Here is an 18,506-nt window from a genome sequence, read left to right as displayed (position 1 = left end):
TCTGGCTCCATCTGCAGCACGCTCAGCTAACCTAGGCTCTCACAGGCTCCACTCTACCCATACTGCTGGTCTTGGTGCTCACCCCATGGAACGGGCATCTATAAAAGGCCTTCTGCAAATGGGCCACACTTTCCCCAAAAGTTTTCCTTGGGTCCTCTTTACGGTGCAAAGCCTCAAGTTTTCTCCATGACCCCTTCAACCCTGAGCCTTCTACTGCTACCCAGGCTGCACCTTCACCAACAGCCTCTGTGGCCTGACAATGCCAAGCCTTGACCCATTGTCGCTCTCCATGACCCCTTCACGCCTTCAACACCAGTACCGCCCGGGGGGCTTTGAAACTCCCAGCACCAGGTACAACCTTAGCTGCCTCTGGAGCAGAGCTGTGTGCCGACTCTAAGAAACACTTCCCAGAAGCCTTCACTTCAGTTATGCTGGTCTTGTCTTCATCCCTGGTCGTTTTTCAGCTCCAGCTGACCAGCCATCAGTGCTGTCCCCGTGACACAAAGGTCTCACTTTAAGGGTGCCTGCTGGTCTCTTGTTAATCATAGCTCACTCTTCAGCCCCAGATGACCAGACACCACGGATTCTTCACACAAAAGGCCCAGTAGAGTCTTTAAAACTTCCCCCTGAAACTAGCCAGGCCTCCATTGTATGTATCTTCTAAGCTCCTACTTCTGTCTGAGGTCTCAACACTCTAAGGATTTTCTAGTCCAAAGTTCCAAAGTCCTATAGTCACCCTCCCCAATAACATGGTTGGATCTGTCACAGCAGTACCCCACTATCCTGATACCAAATTGTCTTAGGGTTTTCTACTGCTGTGAGGAAACACCATGACAAAAGCAAGTTGGGGAGGAAAGGGTTCATTTGGCTTACACTTCCACATTGTAGTCCATCATTGGAGGAAGTGAGGGCAGGAACCTGGAGGCAGGAGCTGATGCAGAGGCCATGGAGGGGAGCTGTTTATTGGCTTGCTCCCAATGACTTGCTCAGGACCACCAGGCCAGGGAAGGCACCACCCATAGTGGGTGGAACTCTCGCACGTCCTTGCTAAGTAAGAAAATCAAAGACCTGGCTATAGCCCAATCTTACATAGGCATTTTTTTTTTCAGAAGAGGCTCCCTCCTCTCCAGTGACTAATTGTGTCAAGTTGACATAAAACCAGCTAGCACAGCCCCCACATCTTGGTTCTCCTTTCAAAGATGAGCTTGGGAGGCAGGGACCCTATGAGGTCCTTTGTTTCACTACAGAGAGCCCATCCTGGGCTGGTCTTTGGGCAGAGCCATTCTTTGAGTAGGGCTCAAAGGGGACTTGGTTAGGCAAGCTCTCAGGCAAGGCACTGAGATTCCATTCATCCACTTGCTGTCAGTCGGCTAGCCAGGGCCATTTATTTACCCTTGGGATACTAAGGTCCCTGAAAACCCCAAGAGCCAGGGGCCCATTGCACCAGGCTCTAGAAGCCAGAGACCCATAGCTCTCAGGATAGAGACTGATCCTGTGGGGCTTCCACCACCTTCGATCCCAACACTCAGCAACTCTCATAGCCCTGTGCTCTCAGCAGCCATGAGCAGAGCAGCTGCAGGCAGCAGCAGATGATGGAACATTCTCGTGTGAGTGCCAGTCAGACCTTGGGGACAAGAACTGACGGTCTCTGGAAGTAATGTTACATCTGTGGGGCATAGGGTGTCTGGGACCCTTGGTCCTTAATGTCTGTCAGCTGCCTAGAATTTTCTGGTGTAAGAAATAATGATCCTCACTTCAGAGTAAGAGTATTGGAGACTAAGAAAGCAAAAAGGAAGTGGCTTAACGTCATGACTTTGCGAGGTCAGCCTAGAAAGGCAGATGTAGCAGGCCACCAAACGGCTCCCCAATCATGACCCAGAGACATTAGTTAAGAATGCTCAGCCTTAGCTTGGGCTCAGTTCTAGCTAGCTCCTTATAACTTAACCCGTTTCTCTTCACCTATGCTTTGCCTTGGGGCTTTCCCCCTCTCTTTCCTTCTGTGTATGTCCAACTTTCCTGCTTCTCATGTCTGGCCCGCAACTGCCTGCTGCCTGGCTTCTAGCCCTGGACGTGTCCCTCTCTGTCTCCCTTATATGGTGATATTTTATTTGTGCTGTAACAAATAAAGCTTGCCTGAAGATCAGAGTGCAGAGTTAGCCACACTAGTTAGTCATAGAGCAGGTGGCACATACCTTTAATCCCAGCACTCCAGAGACAGAGGCAGACAGTTCTCTGTTAGTTCAAGGCCACTCTGGGTCACACAAAATTGATTCAGTCTATAAGAGAAACAGAGCCAAGCAGTAATGGCTCTCACCTTTAATCCTAGTACTTGGGAGTCACGTGCCTTTAATCTAACTAACACTAGGGAGGTGGAGACAGGAAGGGATATAACTGGGCAGAGAGAGGAATATAAGGTGGGAGGAGCAGGAGCTTGAGGTATTCAGTCTGAGGATTCAGCTTTTATCCCCAATATCTGACTCCAGGTTTTTTATTATTAAGACCAATTAGAGGGGCTGGAAAGATGGCTCAGTGGTTAAGAGCACTGACTCTCCCTGAGGACCTGGGTTCAATTTCCAGTGCCCACATGGCAGCTCACAACTGTCTAAAGATCCAGTTGCAGGGGATCTGACACCTTCACAGCAATGCACATAAAATAAAGTTAAATAAACCTTTAAAAAAAAGACCAATTAGAATTTGAGCTACAACCTTATTCTCTTTTCTCATCTCTCTCATTCTCTCCTATTTGTTCTCTCTGCCTGGCAGCTCCACCTGTCCCTCTCCTGCCTAGCTATTGGCCATTCAGCTTTTTAACAGACCAATCAGGGGCCTTAGGCAGGCAAAGTGGAACAAATGCAGCACCTCTTTACCTAATTAAATGCAGCATAAAGAAATGTAAAACATCTTTACATTGTTAACAAAGGCAGCACAAAGAAAGAAACGTAACAACCTTCACATAGTTAAAGTAATATTCTGCAGCATAAACAAATATAACCCATCTTTGCCTAATTAAAATAATATTCCACAACAGGCAGGTATGCTGCCTGAGCACGGACCAACTTCCAACTAGACTCATGCCCCTTCCTCCCTTTTTAATAATCAAGAGAGCACAATCGTACACACTATGCAGGCCTTATCTTGTCATCTTGTCCTTACATTGGTCTTTTCCTTAGCAAAGAGGGTGAAGCATACAGAGTTTGTCTCTAGCTTTTGCAGAAAGTTTATTTTAAAGCTTATTAGATGCACTGTCCTGTAGACAAGCTTGTCCATTAATAATCTTCTGATATAGAAATAAGATAAAAGGATAGATTATTGAATGTAATTCAATCCAAAAAACAACTGTTAATCTCAAAATATTTTACATTGGTATGGATTTTAGCTTATTGGTATAAATTTAAGGTTAATTTTGTTATACTGTATATATATTTTTACTCTTGCTTAAGATATTGTGTTTATATAGCTCAATTAAAAATATAAGGTATAATTTAAAAATACAAATTTACAAAAATACAGTTAGTCATCCATAATAGTCAAAGTTATAATAGTCATGTTAGGTTTTCTAGATATACAAAGATATATTTCAGATAGATAGGTACTCTTCAAAACGTTCAAAGATACACAGAATATGGCATTTAAAATGTTTTAATAACTTAAACTTTTCATGATAGTGAGACAAGTATACCCCTGGCAGCACCAGTGCACTCCAGAAAACATAATGGACATCAGAAAACTCTGTATGGAGTTTATTTTCTTCATGGCAAAGGCTAGCCATGTAGGCAAAGAAACTGCCCTTGCTTCAATTGCTGACAGTTCCTGTCCAAACTGGACCAGTAGGACACAAGAAAGGCAACTTCCCAGCTTTGCCAAGACAAGGTAGGACAGTCCTTCAAATTTCCTTGCTTCACAGAAAAGTCTGTTAGATATTCTTGACTTGTAGGCCAAAGACAGATGCCCCAATGTTACAGAGGAACTTTGGGGACAATCCAGGCACCAATTGTTTCTGTCATTTCTCACATTTTCGGAAGTCACATGCCTGCACTTCCTGCTTACTCAGGTAATAATATTATTTCCTTCTCAGGTCTTTGATGGAGTTGAAGACAAGATAGGTATAATAAAAAGGCAAATTAGATATAAAACCTTAAACTCACCAAGATAAGATAGATAATTATATTTATTAATTTTGTCAAATACAAATAGACTAACTATTGTAACTATAATTCTTACTTGATAACTGTTTTATTGTCTACAATTTTACTATGTTGAAGTTGAACCCTTCCTTTTTGGTTAGACAGAAAGGGGGAAGTGCTATGGGGTAACCCTTCTGTATGCTGTGAATATATGTTGCTCTCATTGGTTGATAACAAAAGCTGTTTTGGCCTATAGCAAGGCAGAACATAGCTAGGTGAGAAAGCCAAACTGAATACACGAAGAAAGAAGGGCAGAGTTGGGAGACTCCAGTCAGCTACTCAAGAAGCAAGATGCCAGCATACCAGTAAAAGCCATGGCAATGTGGCAATACATAGATGAATAGAAATGAGTTAATTTAAATATAAGAGCTAGTTTGTAGTAAGTATGAACTTATTGTATATTTATAAATAAGTTGTAGGCCAAACATTGTGTAATTAATATTAAGCCTCTGAGTGACTATTTAGAAACGGCTGCAGGATGGGGAGGGACAGAGAAACCTTGGGTGTGTGTTGAGGGGGTAACTTGGCAGAGTTTGGGTGGGAGTAGTTAGACTAATGGGTATAGGCAGGGTCTAATGTTTTCTGTTTCTCTATGGCTGGCTGAAGCTGGCTCAAGGTGCCTTTGTAAACTAGCCAGCAGGCTTTACCTCTGACCCCATTGAGGACCAGAGCCTGTAGACTCTCATCTCTTTTTTTGTGGGGTTTAGGTATCTGTGCATGTGTGTAATGTGTATGGATGTGTATATGCATGTTTGCATCTGTAGGGAAGATAAACTGTGGTGTGTATTTGTGCCTGAAATTAAGGTTGGGAATCTTCCTCCCTTCCTCCCTGCTTCACATATTGAGGCACAAGCCTGTTGTTGAATCTGGTGCTCCCATCCTGGCTTGCCCTAGGTATTCCAATTCTGCTTCCCAAGTACTGGGATTACAAGTGGCCAACATCCTGGTCAGCTTCTACATGTTGTTGGGGATTCAAACTCAGTCCTCAAGTTTGCATAGCTTGAGATTTTTCAATGCTGGGAGTGGTGACACAGACCTTTAAACCCAGCACTAGGAGGTAGAGGCAGACAGAACTCTGTGAGTTCTATTCCAACCAGTCTACATAGAGAGACCACTTCAAAACAACCATCTCCAAATAACAGAGCTTTTGTTTATTCAGTCAACTCCCTAGCTCCCTAGTGGTGTGTGCATTTGTGATTGTGTGTGTGTGTGTGTGTTTGAAATGGTCTCACATAACTCAGGCTGGCTTTAAATTTGCTACGTAGCTGAGGAAGACCTGAACTTCTGTTTCAGGCATTGTGCTGACCCAGGTCACCTGCAGGATATGCCCAGGGTCCTATGGCTGCTACATAGTCTACATGCAGGTGCAAAGGTCCCTTTAAGAGACAAGCTCCATCAACTCCCTCCCCCTCTTTCTCTCTTTCTGCTGTCTCTTGAAGAGGCATGTCACTGTATCTCTGTCTCTGTCTCTCCCTTTCCTTCCCTTCCCAATAAATTTCCTTCCCATGGAAACTGTCTGATGGCATGTTTGACCCCCATCATGGGATCCATGGTCTTTCTGGGTCCTTGTGATTTATTTTTTCTATCTTTGAATTTTTGTTTCGACTTTTAAATGTTATGAGTGCTTTGCCTGCATGTATGTGCATTGTGAGCATGTCTGATGCCTGCAGAGGTCAGGAAGCACTGGACACCCTGGAACTGGAGTAGCGGATGGCGGTGAGCTGGACCCAGCCCACTCTCTTAATTACTGAGCCATCTTTACACTCACTCACCCCCTACCTGTGCTTCTTTTAAAGATCTGTTAACATTCCTGAGTCTGCCTCTGTGTGGCTGGAAGTCCCAGCCCTTTCTGGACTTCTCTTGAGTCTTCTCCTGAGGTGAGCAGTGACTTTGGGATCTTCCCTTCCTCAGAAGCCTAACTTACTCTGTCAATTGGGAACCCTCCCAGCCCGAGTTTAGCAGCTGTCTGTTGTGTACTCACTGAACTGCCATGGTTCACCTGGCTCGACCACTGGGCACAAGCCCAAGCCTATCATGGGAAGTCTTGCAGCAGTGCTCCCTGAGTTCCTGTGGCCAGCTGTCATGGTGGCACATGCCTTTAAACCAGCACTTGGGAGGCAGAAGTCAACAGTCCTGTGAGTTCCAGGACAGAAAGAGCTCTACAATGAGACCGGGTCTCAAACCAAACCCCACGGTGCCTGTGACGGCATCAGCCCAGTCTATCTTGCTGGTGTGTAGTCATTTACAACCAGCCCCGAGCTTCTGTGCTTCCTGGATTCTGCAGTCCTGATGGCAAGGACTCTACCGATGGTTTTGGTGTGAGGGACCTGGTGTGGGTTTGCAAGAGGAAGGTTACAAAGAGGGAACATCCCTTCACCTTGATCACCTGGCTGACATTTTGATTTTTTACAAACCTCTGGAAATTACCTCTCCTATCCAAACATCATCACAGTCATGAGATTCAATTTTGATTGTTATCTCAGATCCATTCTTTCAAAGTTTTAAAGGTGCTGATTGCAGAGAGACATTTGATTCTGGGGGCTGCTAAGCTAAACCAACATACATATTTTAAAGATATCTTGACTTCAAAATTTGAGTCTACAAATATGTTACTTTAGAAAAGAGGTTCTGGCCGGGCGGTGGTGGCGCACGCCTTTAATCCCAGCACTTGGGAGGCAGAGGCAGGCGGATCTCTGTGAGTTCGAGACCAGCCTGGTCTACAGAGCTAGTTCCAGGACAGGCTCCAAAGCTACAGAGAAACCCTGTCTCAAAAAACCAAAAAAAAAAAAAAAAAAAAAAGAAAAGAGGTTCTGCTTTTGTTTCCACAAAAGATGAGAACCTGTGGATTCCTTCCAGACTAATGTGGTTTGATGGAACAAGATCCCACTTGAAAGATTACTGAAAACCCCTAAAATTACCTCACCCAACAAAAAGCAGAAAGCAGGTTGGAGCCAACAATGCCCAAATTCCCTAAATATTGTTTATATGTAATGTATAATTAAGAAATACAGGTTAAGGGCTGGAGAGATGGCTCAGCCGTTAAAGGCTAGGCTCACAACCAAAAATAATAAGAGTTCAGTTCCCAGTACCCATAGCCGTTTCTCCAGCCACCAAAAAGAAACCAACAAACAAAAACCCAAAAAACAAAACAACAACAACAAAAAAAATACAAGTTAAGAGATAGTCACCTATAATAGTCAAGCTTGTAGTCTTGTTAGTTAGGTTTTCTAGAAGTACAAAGATATATTTCAGATGGATAGGTATTCTTTAAATCTTTCAAAGACCAGCAGAATATGACATTTAAAATGTTTTAAGAACTTAGAACTTTTCATGACCTGAGACACATCTGCTCCTGGCAGCACCAATTACTTCAAGAGGATGATGACCATCAAAGAGGTTCCTTATGCATCTGGTAGCCATTTGGGCAAGAAACTGCTCTTGCCTGGACTGCTTGACTGGACATGCAGAACCCACAGAGAAATGACTGCTGAACTTGCCTAAAGGTGAGATGGTTCTTCAAGGTTCCTGCATCATGAAAGAGTTGCCAGACATTCTGCAGGACACAGAAGAAATCAAGTGATAAACTTTGTCAGTACAAGGCACAAGAGATCTTCAAATTTCCTGCTTCAAGGAAAAGTCTGCCAGAAACCATGGGCCTTTATGCTAAATATGGATGCTGCAATGTTACAGAACTTTGTGTGACTGTCCAGGTAGTGAGATGTCTCGGTCAATTCTAGAATTTTGAAGTTGCTTACAATGTACTTCTTGTTAACTTAGGTAATGTTACATCCTTCTTGGGTCTTTGATGAAGTTGAAGAATAGATATAGTTTTCCTTAGTTATGATAAAGTAGATATATTTATTGTAACTGTAATTCTTGTTGATACCTGTTTTGTTATAAGTAATTTTACTATGTTAAAGTTAAAACCTTCGTTTTTATTTAGACAGAAAAGGGGAGATGATGTTAGAAGTCCTGTATATGTGTTGCTTTTATTGGTTAATAAATAAAGAAGCTGTTTGGACCTATGGCAGAATAGAGCAAGGCAGGAAAACTAAACTGAATGCTGGGAGAAAGTAGATGGAGTCAGAGATGCATGTAGCTGCCAAAGGAGAAAGATACCTACGGGAGCTGCTGGAACCTTGCTGGTAGGCCACAACCTCGTGATGATGCACAGATTAATAGAGATGGTTAATTTAAGATATAAGAGCTAGCTAGCAATATGCCTAAGTAATTGGCCAAGCAGTGTTTTGATTAATATGGTTTCTCTGTGATTATTTCAGGTCTGAGAAGCTGGGAATGAACAGCCTCTGCCTGTGTCTGTGTGTGGGTGACTGCGCATGGGTGCTGAAGTCAGCATCAATGTCACACCCAGGGCCTCTCGCCACTTTATTTCTTTGATGTATGGCCTCTCACTGGCTTGGACTCACTGATAGGTCATGCTGGTCAGTCAGTGAACTCCAGGGGTCCTCCTGCCTCTGCCTTCCCCAGAAGGGTTACAGATGTGCATAAGCACACCTTTTCTTCTTTTTGGTGGGTTCTAGGAATGGAACTCATTTCCTCATGCAAGCGCTTTACCAAGTGAGCCATGGCCACAGCTGCTTGTTTTTTTTTTGTTTGTTTTTTGGTTTTTTTTTTTTTTTTTTTTTTTTTGGTTTTTCGAGACAGGGTTTCTCTGTGGCTTTGGAGCCTGTCCTGGAACTAGCTCTGTAGACCAGGCTGGTCTTGAACTCACAGAGATCCACCTGCCTCTGCCTCCCGAGTGCTGGGATTAAAGGCGTACGCCACCACCGCCCGGCACAGCTGCTTGTTTTTTAAGACGGGTGTCTCAGGTAGCCCTGGCTGGCCTTAAACTTGTTATGTAGATGAGGATGGTCTTGAATTTCCGATCCTCCCGCCTGTATGTCCCATGTGCTGGGATTATAGGTGTGCACCAGAAAAGCTGGCTTTATGCAGTACTGGAGGTTGAATGAAGGACTTGGTGAGCTACAGTTCCTCTCTTTTTTGTTTTTTTAAAAATATTTATTTATTATGTATACAATATTCTGTTTTGTATGTATGCCTGCAGGCCAGAAGAGGGCACCAGACCCCATTACAGATGGTTGTGAGCCACCATGTGGTTGCTGGGAATTGAACTCAGGACCTTTGGAAGAACAGGCAATGTTCTTAACCTCTGAGCCATCTCTCCAGCCCCTACAGTTCCTCTCTTATTTAGATCTCTTGAACTTACTTAATGTAATACCACCCACTGTAAAATTAACATGTTGGTAGTATTTGGTGCCCTCAACTCTGTCTAGACCCACGGAGAGCCCTGTGCCCTCAGTCCCAGTATTATCCAGCCCTGGCAAGTCTTTCTATCCCTGTGGATGGACTTTCCCTTCATGTTATGACTTCCTACATCTGGCTCTTCTGGCCTCATGCAGCCAGGGTCAGCCATGACACTGTGGGTGAGGACTCCATTCCTCGTCATGATAGAGTTCATTCCACCCAGTGCTGAAGAACTAAAATCAGGTCTTTGTGCCTGTAAGCCATTTCTTCAGCTCCACCTGACACGTGTGTGTGTGTGTGTGTGTGTGTGTGAGAGAGAGAGAGAGAGAGAGAGAGAGAGAGATCAGAGGACAACCTTTCACTTCCTGTCAGCGTCTTTTGCTCACTGCTGTCTACACAGGCTAGCTGGCCCCTGAGCTGGGCTTCTCCTGCCTGCACCTGCACCCGCCACAGGAGAGCTGGGATTGCAGATGTGTGCTACCGTGTCTGGCTTTACACGGGCTCTGCAAACTCGAGCTCAGCTCCTGATGTGTGTGTGGCAAGTGCTTCACTTAAGGGGCTATCTTCCTGACACCTACCTCAGGATCTTGACATTGCGGTCACTGCAGTCATAACTTCTACACACATCAACTCCTGACGTGGGGCTGTGTCAGTGCCCCAACCCAGTTTTCCAGGTGACTGTTGGAGGTCACATGTGGTAGTGTCTTGGATGCCTGCAGTTGGCCTGTACCACATGTTCTTTGGGCTGGCTTTCCCTATGTATATATATCCCAGCACCCAGGAGGCTGAAGCAGGAGGATCAGGAGTTCAAGATCACCCTCAGCTACACAGTGAGTCTGAGCCAGCCTGGACTAAAAAAGACCCTGTCTTGAAGCAAACACCTATTGCTGGGGATCTCAGGAGGGTCAATAATCTGAGAAGCCCTCAGTGGGTTTTAAGAGACCTGCTCATCCTGATTTCACTGGAGAAAGAGAGAGAAAGATGGAGATCAGTCCAAAAGCCTCAGAAGTGGGGAAAACTGATTTTCAAATACTTAGATGATGACAGGCTTAAGGGGTTTGAGTGTTCCACACAGGAAATAAACGTGGATAAGAACCACTGAGTAAGTTAGGAACAATGCGGATGCTCACCCACAATAGAGAGAACACGCAGATGTGGCAGGTCCATTCAGAGGAATATAATACCGTTTCCGAAAGAGCCATGTGTTGGTATGTGTTATACAAGCTGACTCTTGGCAGCACAGGGCTGAGCACGGCAAAATGACACCTCATGTAATGTCAGGAACCACCAGCAATATCCTGACCAGGCTGTGTTCAGAGAGGAGTCAGACTGGGTTGGGAGAAGAGTGCCTTGTTCTGAGAGGGTTCTCTCTATCCCCTGGGAATGGCAACTTGGGGTGCAAGGGTTCTCTGTGGGTGATGTCAATGTTCTTATGTGGTAGTGGTGATTGTGTACGTGCACAGAGACACTGAACTATAGTGTAAGCAGGGTAAATGGGCTGTTGATGTGTGCTGAACCTCAGCACAGCCGTTAGTGTGGAATCCCTTCCCCAGCTGAAATGACAGCAATATCGGGGTAGGCTCAGACCGAGGCCTGGCTCCACCCTTGCTCTCATCTTTCTCCACCCCCTTTTGTTGCATGAAACATAAAAAAAAAACCCAAAGACAGATATTGGGGTTCAACCTGAAGATCAGAAAAGCAAAGCAGCCAACCACTAGAGAGACCTTTTACTTCTATCAAATCTTTAGACCCCATGTGAGAGAGCCTGTCTCCATGAATCCTCAGACTCCACACTCCAGTGAGCTCCTGTCTCCTCCCCTTTATATTCCTCTCTCTGCCCAGCCATGTCACTGCTGTCTCCACCTCCCTAAAGCTGGGATTAAAGGTGTGTGAGCCCAACTGCTGGGATTGCCTTTATGTGAGCTCTGTTTCTCTTTTAGACATATTTAATCTTGTGTAGTACAGGGTGGCCTTCAACTCACAGAGATCCATCTGCCTCTGTCTCCCAAGTGCTGGGACTAAAGGTGTGCGCCACCACTACCTGGCCTGTATGGCTGACTAGTATGGCTGCTTTGTCCTCTGATCTTCAGGCAAACTTTACTGAAACATAAATAATAAAGCAACACACCCTTTCTCTCTATCTCATGCTCACTCTTGCTCTGTGTTTGTCTCTGCCTCTATCTCTGATTCATTCTCCACCCCAGCTGGATCGTGGAACTGCATGGGAATACTCCACAGCTGGAAATCCAGCAAGAGCAGACCTTGCACCAACTATGCTGCCGACAGCCAGTCCCCTATCCCCCCCCCCCCCTGAGCTGGGGCCTAAGGACCAAGTCTTCTTCTGGTCCTGGGTTCCCGAACCCGGGGCCTAGAGCTGCCCCAGGTGAAAGCTAGGAACTTGGGATGGTTCATCTAGGAGGCAGTGAATTGATTTGGCTTCCTGAATACCCCCTAGAGCTGTCTGTACTGGGCGAGTGACCTGAAAAAGGACCTGGTTTGGAGAGAACATTGTGTGTGGGGTGGGGGGATAGGGAGATACAACACTGAATCGCACAGCTGCAAGGAGGCCTAGAGCACCAAGCTCCCAAAGCCATGCTTAGACCACCAGGCAGCTTGGGTTGGGGACCCAGTGAGTGACTCACCCACCCCCAGCTTCCACTTCTGGGAGGGATGCTATACCCAGAGAGAAGGCCCTGGCCTGCCTGGAGCCAGTTCCCTGTCTTCATTGCAGATCTCTCAGAGGACCTGAGAGTGACTGCTTCCCAAGCAAACAGGACAGGTAGAAAGGACGGACAGAGGAAGCTGGACATCTGGGTGGGGATGGGAGACGTCCCAGTTGATGGGTCTCATGGTGACTCTGCCTCCTGTCCTCCCCAGTATTGGAAATCCTCAGGAACGGCACCTCCCTCCCGGTCCTGGAGGGCCAAAGCCTGTGTCTAGTCTGTGTCACCCATAGCAACCCCCCAGCCAATCTGAGCTGGACCGGAGTGGCACAGACTCTGATCCCGGCCCAGTCTTCAGAGCCCGGGATGCTGGAGCTGCCTCTGGTCCAGAAGGAACATAAAGGAGACTTCACCTGCGCTGCACAGAACCCACTGGGTGCTCAGCGCATCTCTCTGAGCCTCTCTGTGCACTGTGAGTGGGGAAAGGGACACCTGGGACCTGTGATGAGGGGCCCCCTCCTGACCCTTCTCTTCCTTCTTCACAGCCCCCCCACAGATGCCCAGACCATCCTGCTCCTGGGAAGCTGAGGGTCTCCACTGCAGCTGCTTCTCCAGAGCATGGCCCGCCCCCTCGCTGCGCTGGCGATTGGGGGAGGGGCTGCTGGAGGGGAACAGCAGCAATGTCTCCTTCCAGGTGTATTCTTTTTTTTTTAAAAAAATATTTATTTATTTATTATGTATACAGTGTTCTGTCTGTGTGTATGCCTGCAGGCCAGAAGAGGGCACCAGACCCCATTACAGATGGTTGTGAGCCACCATGTGGTTGAACTCAGGACCTCTGGAAGAGCAGACAATGCTCTTAACCTCTGAGCCACCTCTCCAGCTCTCAGCTTTTTCTTCAAATGAGCAAGATTTGAGCCAGTGGATCGGAGTGACCCCAAGTGAGAGGCAGGACCAGAGGTCTGGGGCTGCATGTTGAGGTGGGTCACCGATGGCACAGAAAAGAAGTGGTAGAGACAGGCTGGGGTAACCCAGAGATTTCAGACAGAGGAACGGACAAACAGCACCCCAGTATGGGGTTCTAGGGTAATCCAGAGATTTCAGACAGAGGAACGGACAAACAGCACCCCAGTACAGGGTCCCAGGTAACATGTCTTCAATACCTAGGAAGAAGGGAAGTGGGCTGGCGGTGCCTGCTAGAGGAGTCTACTGGCTTCATGGTCTCCCAGTCACAGTGAATGTGAACTTGAGACGCAATGTTAAGCAGTGTTGACCACCACAGGGGCAGACTGCCACACTGAGAGAAGGCTCCAGAAGTCTGAGCTTCCTGCTCTGCCACAACATGCTCCTGTTTCTTCCTACTTCAATGTTTTCAGTTTCCTTAGCCATTGGGCGGGAGGGAGTCTGACAGACACCCTCTCAGAGGAGTAGACACTACATTAAAAAATACATGCTTCTGTGCTGGGTGGTGGCCGCAGTGGCGGTAGTGGCGCACGCCTTCAATCCCAGCACTCAGACAGCAGAGGCAGGCATATTTCTGAGTTCAAGGCCAGCCTGGTCTACACAGTGAGTTTTAAGACAGCAGGGCTACACAAAGAAGCCCTGTCTCGAAAAACATTCTCTCTCCCCGCCCCCCCAACCCATGCTTCCAAAAGCTTGTTCAGAGAGCATGAGGGAGTGAGTCACAGGCAATCCTGGGAGCCGGAAGGGCCCAGGGTGGGCAGACGCAAGAACTAACGGGCTAGAGAGTAGGCCTCGGCTGTGGGGTGTGTGTTGCCAGCATTTCTGGTCTAGGAGCGTGAGGCCCAAAGGGCTCTGGAGAGAATCTGCTCCTGGTAGACTGTGCTCACCTGAGATCTGGTCAAGGTTGTGGGAAGAATGGCAGTCAACACTTGCTACAAGGGAAGCAATGGAAAGATGGTGGTGTATGAATAACCTCTGACCCCCTCACCTTTGCTCTGTCAGTGCTGACACAGATGGAGACAGGCAAGGGAGCAGCTTTGATGGTGACAGTTGTGATTGCCATCTCTTGTAGTTTTGTTTCTTTTCTCTTTGGGGGCCCACAACCTAACTCCCAAATAAATACATGAATACTTCTTTTTTTTTTTTTTTTAAATATTTATTTGTTATATATACAATAGTCTATCTGTGTGTATGCCTGCGGGCCAGAAGAGGGCACCAGACCCCATTGCAGATGCTTGTGAGCCACCATGTGGTTGCTGGGAATTGAACTCAGGACCTTTGGAAGAGCAGGCAATGCTCTTAACCACTGAGCCATCTCTCCAGCCTCATGAAGACTTATTCTTACTTATGAATGCCTGGCCTTAGTTTGGCTTGTTTCTAGCCAGCTTTTGCCTCTAGGCTTTTTACCTTTATTATGTATATTCCTCTTTCCTTCTTACTCTGTGCCTGGTTATGTGGCTGTGTGGCTGTGTGACTGTGTGGCTGTGTAGCTATGTGGCTGTGTGACTGTGTAGCTGTGTAGCTATGTGGCTGTGTGACTGTGTAGCTGTGTGGCTGTGTGACTGTGTGGCTGTGTGGCTGGCTCTGTGGCTGTGTGGCTGGTTGTGTGACTGTGTGGCTGGCTGTGTGGCTGTGTAGCTGTGTGACTGTGTGGCTGGTTGTGTGGCTGTGTAACTGTGTGACTGTGTGTGTGTGACTGTGTGGCTGTAACTTAACCATCATTTTACTTTCACAGGATCCCATAGAAAGAACATCACCCCTATGACAGTTGGAAGTAGTTCTAGAAGGCGATGTCTCCTCTCCCAACAAAGTTTGTCCTCAGGGTTAGGGACATCATTTAGGGATTGATTATAATTGGTATAGGGTTTGGGATTAGGGGTGAAATTTTGTAGGCTCAGGGATCTCTTTGAAAAAAAAAGGGAAAATTGGATGTGATAACAGATTAGTGTGAGTTTACCCACACTAATAATAATAGTGAGTAATAGAGTGAATACTTGTTATTATTTATAGGCAATTTACATTAGTATAGATTCTTGCATATTGATACAAACTTAAATTATATTGAATATGTTCCTATTTTCATCTACAATATTTTTATATTTAGGCAAAGTTATTTTGTCATATTGTATGCATGCATGCTTCTAACTTTGCTTAAGACATTTTGTATATTGATACAATTTTAGAATATATTTATCATATTACAATGTACATTTCTACCTCTGAGCAAGAGACATATACATTGTTTAAATTTTGAGGTCACTGTCCTCATTTGTTGCACAGTTGTTAAGACTGTTTAACATTCTAATATGAAGTCTTAGTCTTTAAGTTATATAGGTACTAAGAATTATAGATCAATAGTCATTTATGTTTGTCATACTTAAAGTTAGACTAATCAGGTTCTTTAGATACATAGAGATTGTATTCTGCATAGACAGGCAATCTTTAACTACTTCAAAGAACTGTAGAAGTTGGTATTTAAATAACTTAGGGTTCTGTTGAAGTGAGACACGATTGCTCCTGGCAGCGCCAATCTATTCCCAAGAGAATGTTGAGCACCGAAGACACTGTACTTGGAGTTGTTTTCTTCTTGGCAAAAGTGGCCTTTGGGCAAGGACTGACAATGCCTCAACCACTAACAAGTTACATGATATCCGGAAATGGATAAGCAGGATTGTCAAATCTTGCCAAGACAGGATAAGACGGTTTTGGAAAATTTCTTGCCTCTGAAAATGGTCTGTCAGTTACTCTAGGCCTTAACCAAAGCTGACTGCTCCAACATTGAAAATGAGACTTTGGGTGATTGCCCAGGAAGCCAGTTGTCTCTGTCATTTGTTGGACATTTTGGAAGTTGCTTGATTGCACTTCCTGCTTACTCAAGTAATATTATTTCCCTTCTCGGATCTTCGATGGGGTCGAAGACTAGATAAGTGTAGTTACTTTCCTCTCAAGCCTTGGCCAAGTTATTTATTATACAAGACTTAAACTCATTAGGATAGGGTAATTATTGAAACATTTATCACGTTTCTTGCTTGATATATTTGTTCTTATTGTACATAATTTTGTATTTGGCTTAGAATTCTCTTATTTATACAAAAAGGGGAGGTGCTGTAGGAATTCCTACCATCAGTAGCCTTTCAGTTACCTGCCCACTTGGGCGTGGCCTCTTATACTATTTTTCTGATGTAAAGCGAGCTTCCGGCCTCTTTTCCAGCTGCAAGATTCGGTTGCTGTTCCCCATTCCAGCATAGGACTGTGATGTGTGAATCTATCCCTAAATAAATAACCCTCAGTTATACGCAATTCTGAGCTACTGTGGGTTTTTTTTTTAAAGCATCCTTCTTCATGTGGCTGGCCCTTGGTGTCCTCCTCTCTTCCTTTTCTTGCTCCTCACTCTTCTCATTCCTTGCTCTTGAGCCTAGATTTCACCTCCTATTTAATTTCTCTGATTGGCAGTCCCACCTATCTCTCTCTCTCTCCTGCCTACCTATTGGCCGTTCAGCTCTTTATTAGACCAATCAAGTGTTTTAGACAGGCAAAGTAACACAGCTTTACAGAGTTAACCAAATGCAACATAAAAGGTAATGTCTTTGCATCATTAAACTAATGTTCCACAGAATAAATGAATGTGACTCATCTTAAACTAATATTCCACAAAAAAACCCTCTCATTTAAGTACTTTGTGGGGAGGATGTTTTTATTTTTAATTAATGCCCCCCCCGCTTTTGAGACAGGGTTTCTCTTAGCTATCCTGGAACTCAGTTTGTAAACCAGGCTGCCCTGAAACGCAGAGATCTACCTGCCTTTGCTTCCTAAGTGCTGGGATTAAAGGTGTGCATCACCACGCCCAGCTCAATTTTTTCTTTTTGTTTCCTTTTGTGACCGTTCAAGTGTTGTGATCTGGCTGCCCTTACTCCCCCTGACCAACAGCTAAACTTCCTTGTAATCAACAGGATGTTTATGTTCCTTCTGGTCTGTGTTTTTCTGCAGAAGCATTCCCAGTACACGATGCCCTGATCTTGACCTCTGGCTGCTCAGCAGGTCTCTGGCCTAAAGGTATAAAAGCTAATCACAGCAGAGTGTGCAGGGTGTTACCCCCTGAAAGGCAACACCCAAGACACTCTCCAGAGAAGGCCACTGACTAAGAAGTCCTTCACGTACATGAGGAAAAAGTACCTGAAGTGACTTAAAAGTCTCAACATGAAACATGCAGAAAAAAGCCCTGAAAGTCCATAATTCTACAGTAACAGATTCCAAAGATATTGAAGGAGATGACAACCCAGACGAGAAATTTTGAACAGTGATGTTTTCAGAAGCTTAGCAGGAAAAAAAAATACTCACCAGCTGTGGTGGCACCTGCTGATGGAAATTTTCTGAAGGAGGCAGAGGCAGGAGGATCATGAGTTTAAGGTCAACCTGGGATACACATTTAAAAATAAACAAAACAAAACTGGGTGGTAGAAGTGCACACCTTTAATCCCAGCTCACAGGAGGCAGAGGCAGGAGAATCTCTGTGAGTTCGAGGTCAGCCTGGTCTATAGAGCTAGTTCCAGGACAGGCTCCAAAACTACCGAGAAACCCTGTCTTGAAAAAACAAATGAACAAACAAAACCCAAAACCCCCAAAAACAAAACCCACCACCAAAAAACCAAAAAGCAAAAAAAAAAAAAAAAAAAAAAAGGTACTCAATAGATTCTAAAAGAATACAAATAATTAGTTAAAGGAGGAGGGAGGATTTATTTTTTATTTCACTAATAGTTCCATATAATAGTAGATCACCAAAGCACTGAGGGCCGGGTGGTGGCAGCGCATGCCTTTAATCCCAGCACTTGGGAGGCAGAGGCAGGAGGATCTCTGTGAGTTCAAGGCCAACCTGGTCTACAGAGTGAATTCCAGAACAGCCAGAGCTACAGAGGGACCCTGTCTCAAAAAGCAACAAAGGAAGGAAGGAAGGAGGGAAGGAAGGAAGGAGGAAAGGAGGAAAGAGAATTCTCTGGTAGGTGGTGCAGCCTTGCAGAAGGATGCATGTGACAGGTGGGCTTTGAGACTGAAAAGCTCAGCCTACTTTCAGTTTGCTCCTACTTCATGCTAGGGTTCAAGATGTGAGCTCTCAGCTTCCTGATCCCACTGTCATGTCTGCTGCTTGTTGCCAAGCTGTCCCCACCATTGTGGACTCAAACTCTCTAGAGCCATAAACACAAATGAACTTGCTTCTAAATTGTCCTCATCATGGGTGAGGTCCTTGTGCTCACAGATAAACACCAAGAGAACCAGGAGGTTAAACACAGAGGATTGTCCCTTCAGAGGGAGGGATGTGTAACCTATTACCTGCCTAGAAGGCTGGGAGCAGATGTAGTTAACAGCCTGGTGACTTCTGCGCTCTCTCTGTGGCTGTGATCTCATGGATCCTCCCCCATATCATAAGCACACCAAT

The sequence above is a fragment of the Chionomys nivalis genome, assembly GCF_950005125.1.
Source record: "Chionomys nivalis chromosome 23 unlocalized genomic scaffold, mChiNiv1.1 SUPER_23_unloc_1, whole genome shotgun sequence".
NCBI classification, from domain to species: Eukaryota; Metazoa; Chordata; class Mammalia; order Rodentia; family Cricetidae; genus Chionomys; species Chionomys nivalis.
Note: the sequence above shows the minus strand (reverse complement) of the source record.